Source organism: Calliphora vicina, chromosome 2 (assembly GCF_958450345.1).
Source record: "Calliphora vicina chromosome 2, idCalVici1.1, whole genome shotgun sequence".
Lineage (NCBI taxonomy): Eukaryota > Metazoa > Arthropoda > Insecta > Diptera > Calliphoridae > Calliphora > Calliphora vicina.
The window spans coordinates 137423862-137438929 of NC_088781.1; the positions used below are offsets into that span (position 1 = coordinate 137423862).

General features: G+C 33.1%; 1 protein-coding gene across 1 annotated transcript in view; it reads right to left on the reverse strand.

The window, feature by feature from the left end:
* The window catches only part of Gart (trifunctional purine biosynthetic protein adenosine-3 Gart), a 32263-nt gene that overhangs the window by 11275 nt on the left and 5920 nt on the right, over positions 1–15068 (reverse strand). The gene's annotated exons all lie outside the window — the stretch shown is intronic.

A 15068-nucleotide genomic window follows, 5' to 3' on the forward strand; every position in this document is an offset into this window, starting at 1 on the left:
CTAAACACAGCCACTACAATTTAGTATACAAGCAGCTGACACACACACACTTATATATTAGTACGACAATGAAGAAGACATTGATAGTAAGACACACATGAACATAAACAAAACAAAAGAAATAATTTAACACAAAATTAAATAAATAAGACAAACTAAAACACACATTAAGTAAACAACATAAATACAAAAATATAAATAAGGCAACTAAAGACATAAAGTTAATGACATACAAAAAACAAGAATACACATTAATGAAACATAAATCGGCCTAGAAGATTATAAAAACCCACCCGCAACAAGGGAGGCCAAATTTGTAATATTTTATTTTGTTTTGACAACTCTAATAAATTTTCAATTCTATGTTTTTAATAACAAAGTTTAGAAGTCATATTTTCTCTGTTTTGCAAACAAAATTTGATTTATTAGAGATTTCAAATGAAATCTTAAATTTGCATAAACAAAATTTCATAAAAACTTTTGCAGTAGCTTTCGCAACTATGCATTTATTTTATTTTGTTTATATCTAATTTTATGATATAACTACCAAACTAGGTAAACATTTAATAAAGTTAATTAACAATTGTTATCTACAGTTTTTATCGATAACATTTCATATTACCGCTATTGGCAATTAATTAAACTTTATTTATTTTGTTTGGGATGTTCAAAACAAATAAATAGTTCGGGATCATAAATTTAAGTTGAATTTCCTTAAACCAATTTGTGCAGTCACTCTATAATGATTTCGGATGCATATTTGATTTCTTTAAATGTTTGTTTTAGCTAAAGATTTTCCTACTAGTCTTTCCGGAATCATTATGAAACTTTTCCATTAATTTATTTCTTTATATTAACCAAAAGGATATTTCTATATTCCCAGATTACAAGTATAGATGTATAGTCCCAAAATTCTTTCCCGCAACCCACCGATTTCATAAAATCATTTCTGTTAATACTGAAGACATTGATTTGAAAATTGTCAAGGATTTCATCTGTTCAGTAAACATCATGATTTCAATAATCATCCCCCGATATTTGTTACGTGCTCAGTGTCAGTCGTTTACCTAAACCGGCCCTACTAACTCTTGCGGCTTCTTCCCTGGGAGTAGTTCTCAACCCTGAGTCTACCGAGTTACGTACAAAATAGATACATGAATCATAACAAATACACTCTAAACAAACAACTTACACTGGAACACCTATAAAATAGGGAGATAGGTGTACATCTCCAATCGCCCTTACCCTACCATGGCCGTGCTGCATCCACATTATCTTTTCATACGGACCCCGTTCCCCATCTCTTTCCGCCTTATCTAGATCAACAATCCCCAAAATAATTTAATTTACTCAATATTTTCCATTATAAAACACAATATATAAACATTTATTCATAAAAATAATTTATAACAATAAATAAAATAAACCTAAAACTATACATATAGCCTAACAATAACTAAAACAAATTTCTTTAAAATTCTTATAAACTCTTATTTCCGTTTCCGTTTTACTTATGATTTGTAATTTTCTTTAATATCACGTACTTATAATTCCAAAAATAAATATAATCTTGTTTTCATTATTTGTTAATTCGGAAATTTATCAAGAATAAAACTTATCTTACTAGATCTTCAAATATATTTTTTTGGAATTATTTTTTTTTTTTTTTAGTGTTCTCATAAATTCTCAATATATAAATCACACAATAATACTAACCTAACAATCTTAACACTAAATAATAAAACAACAAACACACATATAAAGACACAACACTATCACACTAAAGGCTCGAACCAAGACTAAACATGGCTTCCTACACTTTTCAAGCCTGACTTAACGCGATTACTAACAACCCTAAAAGAGCTCTCTGAGGGATTGAATATTTTCTTGACCACTATTTGTAATTGTCGCTAAAAAAAATATTTTGCACTATTAGTGCGAACCCTTTTACATTAAAAAACATACAAAAAAAACATAAAATAAAAATAATAATAATAACTTAACCTATCTTAACCTACCCTATTGAACACTCATATCTATATATTTTTAATCTTTACTAGCTCGGAGAACAGATTTACGATATAATATCGTGTAAATTTCCTACTGGGGTGATACCGAAAAGCTCACCCCATATATTTATTTGGGTTCTGAAATTTGATAAATATATCACCCTAGACAATAATTTTCGGAGACTATACAAATGAGCTTTTTTTGTTTGCAGACAAACTTACACATATAGTGATACCAAATAATTTTTATAATTTTCATAGGTTGCCACTTTCGCTCACCAGACTGGATTAATAATACTGTTCGTTACCTCTCCTTTATTTTCAAAAGATTTATAACGTTCAACCTCTTCAGCCACTAGTTCTCTCAGGCGCTTATTTATGTTTCCTATGGTCTTCTGTCTAAACGGGGATTTAATGTATTTTCACTAGCACTATTTATTTCCAAGTATTTTTTTATTTCAATATAATTATTCTTCTTAGAAAGATTTTAAATATTCCCTTTTGTCGTTGAAAAATAATTCAACTAACTCCACTGAGTTCAATTTATGAAAATCTTAAATTGTTATTTTCTTTTGTGTTAGCCCTGCAACTAAAAACATAAGTACATAAACACTAACACAATTAAAACCTAAACAAAAAACAGATACCGGTGGATAACATTAACACACAATATACAGCTAAAGGGTCAATGCACGCTCTCCTTAGGCCTTGAAACCTAATGCATTTCCACTTAGGGGCAGTGAGAAAATATTTAATTTTCTCTTACTTACCCTACCAACAACTATATTAAGACGTAGTCTGGTAACACATAATCCTACTATAAAATACAACACTACAATAAAATTCCCAAAACAATACTTCCAGTCTGCACATACATTGTCAAACAAGAAGAAGACACGTAAAACAAAACACAACTATAATAAAGCTAAAAAAACAAAATTTGATTCTTAATATTTTAAAAGTTATAATTCTCAATAATATTCACAAATATCCCGAAAATAAAATACCCTGTGATCTGCTAAATCCATCAATGGTAAGTTTACCCTAGTGTCTGCTCTAGTTTCCCACATAATAAAAAAAATAATCTTTTCAGTGCCACAACAAAACAAAAAAAAAACACCCCTAAATAAACAACATCAATGTCCAACATCATACCCAGATGTATTTGAGGAACATATAAAAAATTCGACCGCAACAAAACTCCGATACCGCTGGCGACAGTCAGAGGAAGCGGTGTGCGGTTAAATTCTTGTATAATGACCAACGCGGGGAACTCCCACACCCTGAAGTCTCACGAGCCGGGCACATCTACTATAGCTGATACAATAGTGTTAATAGGGACTTTGGTAACTATTCGGACGCACATCATCTTCCTAATTGGTCCTTTCAGAAAATATGTATATAAATTTTCTAAACAACAAAGTGCTAGTTAAACTATGTGATTCTGCGCAGGTAGGTAAATTCTTACGAATAAATTGCACGATAATAACTATATGTGATCTAATAATAAAAATGGTTAAAATAATTGTCAATATTAGGACGAAAACAACAAAAATAATATAAAAAATAAAATTATTAAAATAAATCAATGTTTTCTTAACCTAATATTGCACTCAAATACTCTAATAATATCACAGATCAAATATAAATATTATTGCACAATGTACTCAGATGATAAATAGGATTTCACAAATATTTTGGAATACATATCCCATGTGTTCGAGAAAAAACCGCCAACTACTGATATTTTCATAAAGAAGATACATAGTGGCTTCACATTCTTGCTGAAGATTCTTGTGACTGGTTCATGTAACTGGTCCCTGACCAATTGTAGCACTTTCTATAGTGCAAAATGTATCGAATGCTTCTTTCTATTTGAAGCCTTTTGTATATATTCACTAATATTACTATTTATCATTTATCAACTTAACGTCATTGTCTAAATCAATTCGTCCTCATATAATTTACAGAATCCTCATGAAAATGGAAATGCCTCTACAACTTTAATATCTAGGAGATTCTCTCTAATTGGGACAATGTCTCTAAATAACTCTTTCATACTGAAAGGTTTTTAGAAACTCAATATATTCCTTTATATTGCTCATCCTTTTACGGGAAGTACAAAATACATTCATGATATAAGAATTATTACTTTGTTTTTACTTTTTGCTTCTTTTCAGCCCAAATTATATCATGGAAAAAGATGGAAACTAACCTATTTTGCACCTAACACATATTAAAAATAATAAAAACGGGACGTCACAAATGAAAATCACAGCTGTTCCATATTCATCATAATACTCTAAAGGTAAATATACCATTCGAATCACAGTCATATCACAGATTTCAGAATAGAGAAAACATTAATTCCAAGCCATTGTATCATAAATTCTATTGTATATTCTTGAATTATCTTTCCATGTAAATTATGCCTTTATATCCTTGGAATGATAAGTTCCTAACGGTTTACCCTGTAGTGTCTCTATCTCGTACATATTGTTTCCAATAGGCTTGACTATTCTACATTTTAAGAATTTCTTGCAGAATTTCGAATTAATGTTTTTACTGAAATTGCTTAATATCGTATTTCTACGATATACTTCCTGTCCTGGAACAAACTTTGTAATTCGCGCCCCCCTATTATACCTCTCAGCACTTCGTTCATAGGCCCTGTTCATATTTTGACTCATTTTCTCGCGTATGAATTGCATTTTCTCATGCCTATTTAACTGAATTATTTCATGATCGGTCAATGATTTCAATTTTCTGCCTAATTTATAATCAGCACCACTAGTATACATATGATACCCAAATAAAGCGAAAAATGGTGTCACTCCTGTGGCTGAATGAACTGACGTTCTAAGGGCACATTCGATCTCAGATAGATACAAATCCCAATCACGATGGTCTTTGTCTAGATAGGCACGTATTGCTGCTAATATTGATTGATTCACGCGCTCACTTGCATTGCTCTGAGGTGAATACACAGCCGTTCTCAAATGTTGTATTTTGTATGTTTTGAGCAAGGCCTCAAAGCTTTTAGCAATGAATTGACAACCATTATCGCTGTGTATCACCTCAGGCACTCCAAATTTATGAAATATCTCGTGAACGAGAAAATCAATCACATTAGCAGTAGTCGCTTCTTTCATCGCCTTCAAAAATGTGAATCTGGTGAAGTGATCAACAACAATAAAAATGTAAGAATTACCCTTTTTCGACCTGGGATATTTTCCCATAAAATCAATATACAATTTTTGGAATGGTCTTTCAGTTATTACCGGGTTACCAATTTCGGGCCGAAGGTTAGTATTATTAGGTTTTGTTTCCTTACAAATTTGACAGTTTGCTATAAAATTCCTCACTTGTACTGACATTTTTGGCCAATAGAAATGTCTTTTTAGTCTCTCTAGCGTTTTAGTGACTCCACCATGAGCTGTTGTTAATTTCGCATGTGCATTTTCGATAATAGGCTGGGTGATTGTGGCAGGAATCCATAACTTCCAAGGTGAATCTTCTCCATATTGATCAAAACTTGTTTTCTTATACACCAATCCATTATCAACTTTCAAATCAGGCAAATTCTCAGCATTTTTTTCAATATGCGATATTAGCTCTAGATATTCGTCATTTTCAAATTCTGTTGTTTCAAATCCAATCACATCAGTTATATTGATTTCATCTACATTTGGTAGCCTTGACAACATATCTGCAACAATGTTCTCTGAACCTTTTCGATGCTGAATTTGAAAGTCGAAGGCCTGTAACTGGAGTGACCACCTCGCCAATCTTCCTGTGAGATCCTTCATAGACATCAACCATTTCAAACTCGCATGATCGGTTACGATTGTGAATGGCATCATTTCAACGAATTGTCTAAACTTTTTCACTGCCATCACCGCCGCTAAGCATTCCTTCTCGGTTACTGTATAATTTCGTTGACATGTGTTTAATTTTTGCGAGTAAAATGCTATAGGGTGTTCGTCCTTTTCGCCACTGATTTGGTACAAAACTGCCCCGATGCCATAGTCACAAGCGTCACATTGTATATAAAACCTTTTTGAAAAGTCAGCATGTCGAAGAACAGGGGCTGACGTTAAAGATTTTTTTAAATCTTCAAAAGCTTTGATTGCCTCAGGTGTCATCTCAAATTTGTTTGATTTTTTTAAGGTATCGGTTAAGGGAGCAGCTATAACTGAAAAGTTTCGTATGAACCTTCTATACCATCCAGCGGTTCCTAAAAAGCTGCGCACTTCCCTTACCGATTTCGGGACTTTTATCTCCTTGATAGCCTTTACCTTTTCTGGGTCAGTTTTTAGTGTACCATTACCAACTATAAAACCTAAATACTTTAATTGTGTGAAACAAAACTGAGATTTACTTAGTCCTATTGTTAAATTGGCCCTTTTTAGACAATTTGCAACTTCTTCCAGTAAGCGTAAATGGTTTTCAAAATCATTTGAAATGATTAACAAATCATCTAAGTATATGAATACGTTATCCTTCAGTTCTTGCGGTATAACTTTGTCCATTAAGCGGCATAAACGCTGTGCCGCGTTACACAGTCCGAACGGCATCACACGGAACTGGTAAAGCGGCTTACCAGCAACAGTGAATGCGGTGTAAGGCCTACTCTCTGGCTCCAATTCTATTTGCCAGAATGCATATTTCAAATCGACGCTACTTATAAAGTAAGTCTCGTCGATTCGACTTAAAATGCCGTCAATGTTCTGCAAAGGATATGCATCTTTTACTGTCAAGCTGTTCAATTTCCTTGCATCAAGGCAAAATCTATTCTTTCCAGGTTTTCTGACAATGGTGGTTCTATTGCTCCAGGGGCTGTCACTGAGTTCTATTACATTTAACTTCAGCATGTTATCGATTTCCCTATATGTAATTTCCTGGACGGCTGGAGATATAGGATAATACCTATCCTTAATTGGTTCTGCACCTTCTATCAACTTTATGCTATGCCTTTCAACATTTGTTATGCCTAATCCCTTTGCTTCAAACGTGTCAAACTTTTCTATCACCTCACTCAATCTTTGCTTTTGATCATCATCTAATTCGTGGGGACCTAATCTATATTCATTTTCCCTATCTACAAAATCTTCTATTACCTTACCTAATTCCATTTCTCCTACTCCAATAACTTCCGGAGCTAAACTAAACGAGCGCCAAAAATCTATTCCTAAATATAATGTCTGTTCCAAATCTGGACAAAGATACAGAAGTATATTATTATTCTGACCCTTGTACATTATGGATGTATTTACTTTACCTAATATTCTATGTTGAAGACCACTGGCGGTCTTTACATTGGAGAATATAGGTGTTATTTTTAATCCTAATTCATCTACTATTTCCCTACAGTTTTTCCCTAGTATGCTAACTGATGCCCCACTATCTAATAAACCGGACACGATCTTTCCCTCTAACTCTATATCTATATAAACTCTATTATCATAATCATTACCTATTCTATTCACGGAATCTAAAATCTTTCTCCTCATTATACGTTTTTGCTTAAAACGCTCCCTAATCTTTCTAATACGCTTTGATATCGGCCTTTTATGAAGTTCTAATCCAAATATTCGTGTCTTAATATGATCGTAATAGTACTGTCTCATATTTAGTGGGACCTTATGTCTCATTTCTGGCATATATTTATCCATTTCCTCTATTATTGTTGAAGACTTAATCATATTTTCTTTTGTTTTCGCAGAATTCAATTCTCCATTGAGGGGTTTTTGGATGGACGTGGGTCCCCTATCATTCCCACATCCTGTAATCGGTTTCCCTGCTGGCAATCAGGACATTTTGGAGCAATCACGTTCGGTTTTCCGCATCGGTAGCAAAACAACGCTCTTTCAGTTGAATTGCAGTCTCGAAAACCATGTCCTTGTACTTTACAGTTCCAACATACAATTGGCTGTTTTTGTTGGCTGACTTTAAAGGCTGCAACTTCTTCTAAAGGCATTCCAGTTTCATCTACATTTTCAAAGCAGACTTCATTTACGCTTCTTATTGGGCGTTGGTTTGGTGTATTAATTCGCATGTCTCTTCTTGGGAAGTTCCGTTCAGCTTCCAAGCACTCAATCCTCAGTTGCTCTACAGATGACACACTGATTGGGTATATTATTCTTGCAACACTTTCTCTGACATTTCGTTTTAATATCTTTATCATGTCATATTCGGGAATCGGTTGTACCAACCTTGAGCGAAGTTTGCACATAACGTGGAAGAATGCTTCGAGGGATTCATTTGGTAATTGTTTCCTCTCTACAAGGTCCCTCATTATTTCAAAATTTGACGTGTTGGTGCGGTATTGATTTGATAATTCACATCTGAGTGTCGGCCACTTCATCACACCATGGCTGCGAATGAGAAGCCAATACCAATCTTTAGCTGGACCAGTGACAAGAAGGTGAAAGTCTCTTAAAATTTCATCCCAACTGATGTCATAATGTGCCTGAAGATGTTCAATTCTAAATATGAAATCTTCAATACTTAGGTGAGTATTATTCCCGTCGAAAACAATGCCCCATTTATCAACCCGTATACTGATTCTTTCTAAACTTCTATTAGTATTTTCTGAAGCTACACGACTACCTGGAGTACCCCTATTATCAACTATTGGATCAGCGTTTATTGCACCGTTTCCTATGTTCGGTAAGTTTCCCCTTTGTAAATTGTTCACATTATTTCCGATTGGTTGAGGAAAAGCTAAACCATTTGTTAATCCCATTGATGGGTTTTGAAAATTGAACCTATTTTCTGATGGGAAAACGCAAGTCCTATTCCAATTGCCTACTTCATTCGCAATATTATTGTTGGACATTTGTGAATCGACAGATTCCTGTGTCCTAGACCTGATCGAGATTTCCTTTACAACTTTCGTTAACTCCCCCATTGATTTACGGATCTCGTTCATTTCCTCTTGAACCATCTTTTTGACCCTTTCTTCTAATGCCCTTTGTACAATTAAAGTCTCGTCAACTACTAATTCTCTTACTTCGGGATCAATAGCGACATTTGGAGCACTAGTAGATGGACCCTGGTCACCATTAATTGCAGTACCAGATGTATTGCCTGTTTGTGTAGGTCTTGTATTTATAGTTCCAGACAAGTCTCTAAAATTTGTATTTTCAGAAGCCATTTTGGATTTACTATGGTTAAATTTTCTCAATTTAGGCTGAATTTCAGAGGAATTATTTAAATTAACCTGTATGGCTCGTTTCCTGTTTCTAGTCTGAACTTTATCCCCACTGTTCATTACATATATGAAAAACTATTCTGGTAAATTTGTTGAATCTCGGAATAACAATTTTATGATAAAGTCAAATTATGGAAATATGGTATTGTTTATGTACTTAATGACCAAAAATTTCAAAACGCAAAATAACTAAACAACAAAAAAAAACCTGAACAGATAATTAGACAAAATTTTAAGAATACATAATAATAAATAACTAAGTATATAAATAATTAAATAAATAAATTTTTAAATAACTAAATAAGTATATTAATAAATGAATAAGGAAATTTATAAAAATATTAATAAAAATCAAATAAATACTCAAAATACATGAACGAATAAAATTTTTGAAATAAGTAAATAAATAAAAATAAATAAATAAATAAATAAATAAGTACACAAATAAATAAATTTTGGAAATAAATAAATATATAAATAAATCAATACATAAATATACTAATACATAAACTAAATTATAATAATATAAATAATCACAATATAAAAATAAACTGTTTTCTATTTTTTTTCATAATTTAGGGATTGTTGATAAGCAGCGGCAAGATGGTTTACTTATTGATTCTCTCTTTGAGAGCTATTTTAGTGTTCCAAAACACATTCAAAACTATATATAAAAGGAAAATATTTAAACTGTTTTGTTCGTGCTCCCTTATTACTTTCCACTTCATAATTAAAGGAGGCCAGTATATAATGTTCAACGACACAGCAGTCCTCAAGTCTGTGCCTTGAGCGGTTGTCGTATCATTTCAAAACTGCTCCACAAACAAAACTTCAAACTGAATCTACATTACTAACACACAAAACACGAAGAAGGAAAAACAATTAGTATGAACACTATTCCATTACTAAGATCTTCCCTACATCGACTGAACTATGCATACATCTTCCTTAGAGTATCCTAGAAACGAACTTTCTTCGCACAACTGACCTTTCGAATAGTTATTCAAAAACGGCTACGAAGTCCCTCCATTTCACTAAACCTCTTTAGAAAATAATATGTAGGTCTATGTAAACATACTACTAGTCTATTGCCTAGTGCCTAGATCTCATACACTACATTTTCTTTACTCTAATTTCAGATTGGGCGCCATATTCTGTTACGTGCTCAGTGTCAGTCGTTTACCTAAACCGGCCCTACTAACTCTTGCGGCTTCTTCCCTGGGAGTAGTTCTCAACCCTGAGTCTACCGAGTTACGTACAAAATAGATACATGAATCATAACAAATACACTCTAAACAAACAACTTACACTGGAACACCTATAAAATAGGGAGATAGGTGTACATCTCCAATCGCCCTTACCCTACCATGGCCGTGCTGCATCCACATTATCTTTTCATACGGACCCCGTTCCCCATCTCTTTCCGCCTTATCTAGATCAACAATCCCCAAAATAATTTAATTTACTCAATATTTTCCATTATAAAACACAATATATAAACATTTATTCATAAAAATAATTTATAACAATAAATAAAATAAACCTAAAACTATACATATAGCCTAACAATAACTAAAACAAATTTCTTTAAAATTCTTATAAACTCTTATTTCCGTTTCCGTTTTACTTATGATTTGTAATTTTCTTTAATATCACGTACTTATAATTCCAAAAATAAATATAATCTTGTTTTCATTATTTGTTAATTCGGAAATTTATCAAGAATAAAACTTATCTTACTAGATCTTCAAATATATTTTTTTGGAATTATTTTTTTTTTTTTTTAGTGTTCTCATAAATTCTCAATATATAAATCACACAATAATACTAACCTAACAATCTTAACACTAAATAATAAAACAACAAACACACATATAAAGACACAACACTATCACACTAAAGGCTCGAACCAAGACTAAACATGGCTTCCTACACTTTTCAAGCCTGACTTAACGCGATTACTAACAACCCTAAAAGAGCTCTCTGAGGGATTGAATATTTTCTTGACCACTATTTGTAATTGTCGCTAAAAAAAATATTTTGCACTATTAGTGCGAACCCTTTTACATTAAAAAACATACAAAAAAAACATAAAATAAAAATAATAATAATAACTTAACCTATCTTAACCTACCCTATTGAACACTCATATCTATATATTTTTAATCTTTACTAGCTCGGAGAACAGATTTACGATATAATATCGTGTAAATTTCCTACTGGGGTGATACCGAAAAGCTCACCCCATATATTTATTTGGGTTCTGAAATTTGATAAATATATCACCCTAGACAATAATTTTCGGAGACTATACAAATGAGCTTTTTTTGTTTGCAGACAAACTTACACATATAGTGATACCAAATAATTTTTATAATTTTCATAGGTTGCCACTTTCGCTCACCAGACTGGATTAATAATACTGTTCGTTACCTCTCCTTTATTTTCAAAAGATTTATAACGTTCAACCTCTTCAGCCACTAGTTCTCTCAGGCGCTTATTTATGTTTCCTATGGTCTTCTGTCTAAACGGGGATTTAATGTATTTTCACTAGCACTATTTATTTCCAAGTATTTTTTTATTTCAATATAATTATTCTTCTTAGAAAGATTTTAAATATTCCCTTTTGTCGTTGAAAAATAATTCAACTAACTCCACTGAGTTCAATTTATGAAAATCTTAAATTGTTATTTTCTTTTGTGTTAGCCCTGCAACTAAAAACATAAGTACATAAACACTAACACAATTAAAACCTAAACAAAAAACAGATACCGGTGGATAACATTAACACACAATATACAGCTAAAGGGTCAATGCACGCTCTCCTTAGGCCTTGAAACCTAATGCATTTCCACTTAGGGGCAGTGAGAAAATATTTAATTTTCTCTTACTTACCCTACCAACAACTATATTAAGACGTAGTCTGGTAACACATAATCCTACTATAAAATACAACACTACAATAAAATTCCCAAAACAATACTTCCAGTCTGCACATACATTGTCAAACAAGAAGAAGACACGTAAAACAAAACACAACTATAATAAAGCTAAAAAAACAAAATTTGATTCTTAATATTTTAAAAGTTATAATTCTCAATAATATTCACAAATATCCCGAAAATAAAATACCCTGTGATCTGCTAAATCCATCAATGGTAAGTTTACCCTAGTGTCTGCTCTAGTTTCCCACATAATAAAAAAAATAATCTTTTCAGTGCCACAACAAAACAAAAAAAAAACACCCCTAAATAAACAACATCAATGTCCAACATCATACCCAGATGTATTTGAGGAACATATAAAAAATTCGACCGCAACATATTTCCAATTATCACACGATTTATGAGGTGCTCTTAGACAATTCCTATTTGGAGGGAATTAAACAATACTTCTCTATACAATTAATAACCCTAGGTCTCCACGTAGCAATATTTATTGCTGCAATTGTCAAATTTGACTGCGTCAATGAAATTTGCGAGTGTAGACCGCAAATTGCCATATGTAGCAATCCATTGCGCAATGATTGCTCTGCTGATTGTCTGAGCAATTATTGCTAAGCAATAAGCTGTCAGTTCAGTTGTCATTAATGTAAAATTTCTTCTTTCTATGATTCGATGCGATTAATTCATACATATTTAATTTATTTAAGAACCAAAACAAACAAAAAAACAAAGAAATTAGTGAAAAAATCATTTAACGTAAAATAAACCACAGTTTTTCATAGAACTTCTCGCTTTGAAAATTTTGTATTTGTGACGAACGTTTTCTCCACCTAAAGCAATCAGCAATCACTCTGCTGTTGCTCTGCCGACGTTATTGCTTGAGCTTAGCAATAAAAATTGCTACGTGGAGACCTAGGGTAAGAATATCTCTCCACATATTGCCAACTCGTCATCAGTCAAACTACCTTAAGGTTACTGTAGAAAAGCTTAGAGACTTCGTGAAAAGCGCCGGCTTTACTAATTCACTGACACCTCTAATCGTCTTGCCGTCATACGTATTGTTACGTTTTAACCTTTTCAAAACGTTGGTTTATTTCCTTTAAATAAACCGGATACTTTTTATTGCAAATAAAAGCCGTTTAGTAGTTTTAAAATTGTAACAACTCTTTATTTATTTAAAATGTACAACAACAGAATTAAATAGTCACTCAATGTTTTTTATACACGTTTATAAATTCGCAGAAATACAGACACACTTTATAATGTACACGAATTCACTTGAAAAACACAGCACACTTTAAGCACTCAGTTGATGTTTATTCGAATAGCGTATCTGATAAACTCCCTAACGACTGCAACCTCTGCCACTATTTATAACACTTACATCTGCACTCTAGATTGCTATTTAACTGTCTAGAGCTTTCTAATACATACGCCATCTGTGGTGTACTTTCTACAATGTTCTTTAACTGAATATTCGAATTCGAATATACGGTCGCAGCAAACAGCGTTGCCATACTTACGATCAATGGTCAACTGAAAGCTTTTATTCAATGTTAATAATGCCCACAGATATGTTACAGTTTGCTATTACCAAGGCCATCCAAAAAAAGTTTGAAGACCATGAATTGGAGGCATTACTCCATGAAGATTGTTGTCAAACTCAACAAGAGCTTGTAAAATCATTGGAAGCTACTCAATCAGCAATTTCAAAACGTTTGCGAGCAACAGGATTCATCTAAAAGCAGGGAAATTGGGTACCATACGAATTGAAGCTGAGAGACCTTGAAATATGATTTTATATGTCCGAAATAATGCTACGCTATAAAAGAATATCATTTTTGCACAGAAACATTACTTGCGATGAAAAATGGATCCAATACGATAACCGTAACACCAAAGCCAAATATCCACGACGCTAAGGTAATGCTCTGTATTTGGTGGCACCAAAAGGATCCAATCAATTATGTTCTGCTGAAATCTGGTCAGACCATCGCAGGGAACATGTACAACTGATTCGTTTGAAGCGAGTATTGACCGTGCCCTGTCCGACTACTACTTGTTTCGATCGATGCAAAACGTTCTCTCTGGGATACGCTTCACTTTGGAATAGAGTAGCCTCAAAAGATGAGCAGTTCTTTTAGCTCGGAATCCATATGTTGCCAATGAAGTGGCTGGGAAGTTTCGTCTCACCCGCCTTATAGTCCAGACCGTTACACTTCACTTTGGAACAGAGTATCCGAAAGTATCGTTCTTGGCCTCAAAAGATGAGCAGTTCTCTTGGCTCGGAATCCACATGTTGCCCGATAGATGGGAAAATGTCATAGCTAACAATGCCCAATACTTTGAATATATTTATATTGTTGACTTTCATACCCAAAAAAAACAGTTGAGCATGCTGGTTCGATTCCGTCCCAACACATTTTGTTATTTTTTTGAGGGGTTATCACTCATCTCCAGTACTACCAAAGATGGATCAAAATTGGACATAGCGTAATAAAGGGTTAAGATCTATAACCCCATGTCTCCACGTAGCAATATTTATTGCTAAACTCAAGCAATAACGTCGGCAGAACAACAGCAGAGTGATTGCTGATTGCTTTAGGTGGAGAAAACGTTCGTCACAAATACAAAATTTTCAACTTTTCACTTTGGTGTATTTTGCTTATATTTTGTATTGCATGATTTTTTCACTAATTTCTTTTTTACTTTTGGTACTTAAATAAATTAAATATGTATAAATTAATCGCACCGAATCATAGAAAGAAGAAATTTTACATTAATGACAACTGAACTGACAGCTTATTGCTTAGCAATAATTGCTCAGGCAATCAGTAGAGCAATCATTGCGCAATGGATTGCTACATATGGCAATTTGCGGTCTACACTCGCAAATTT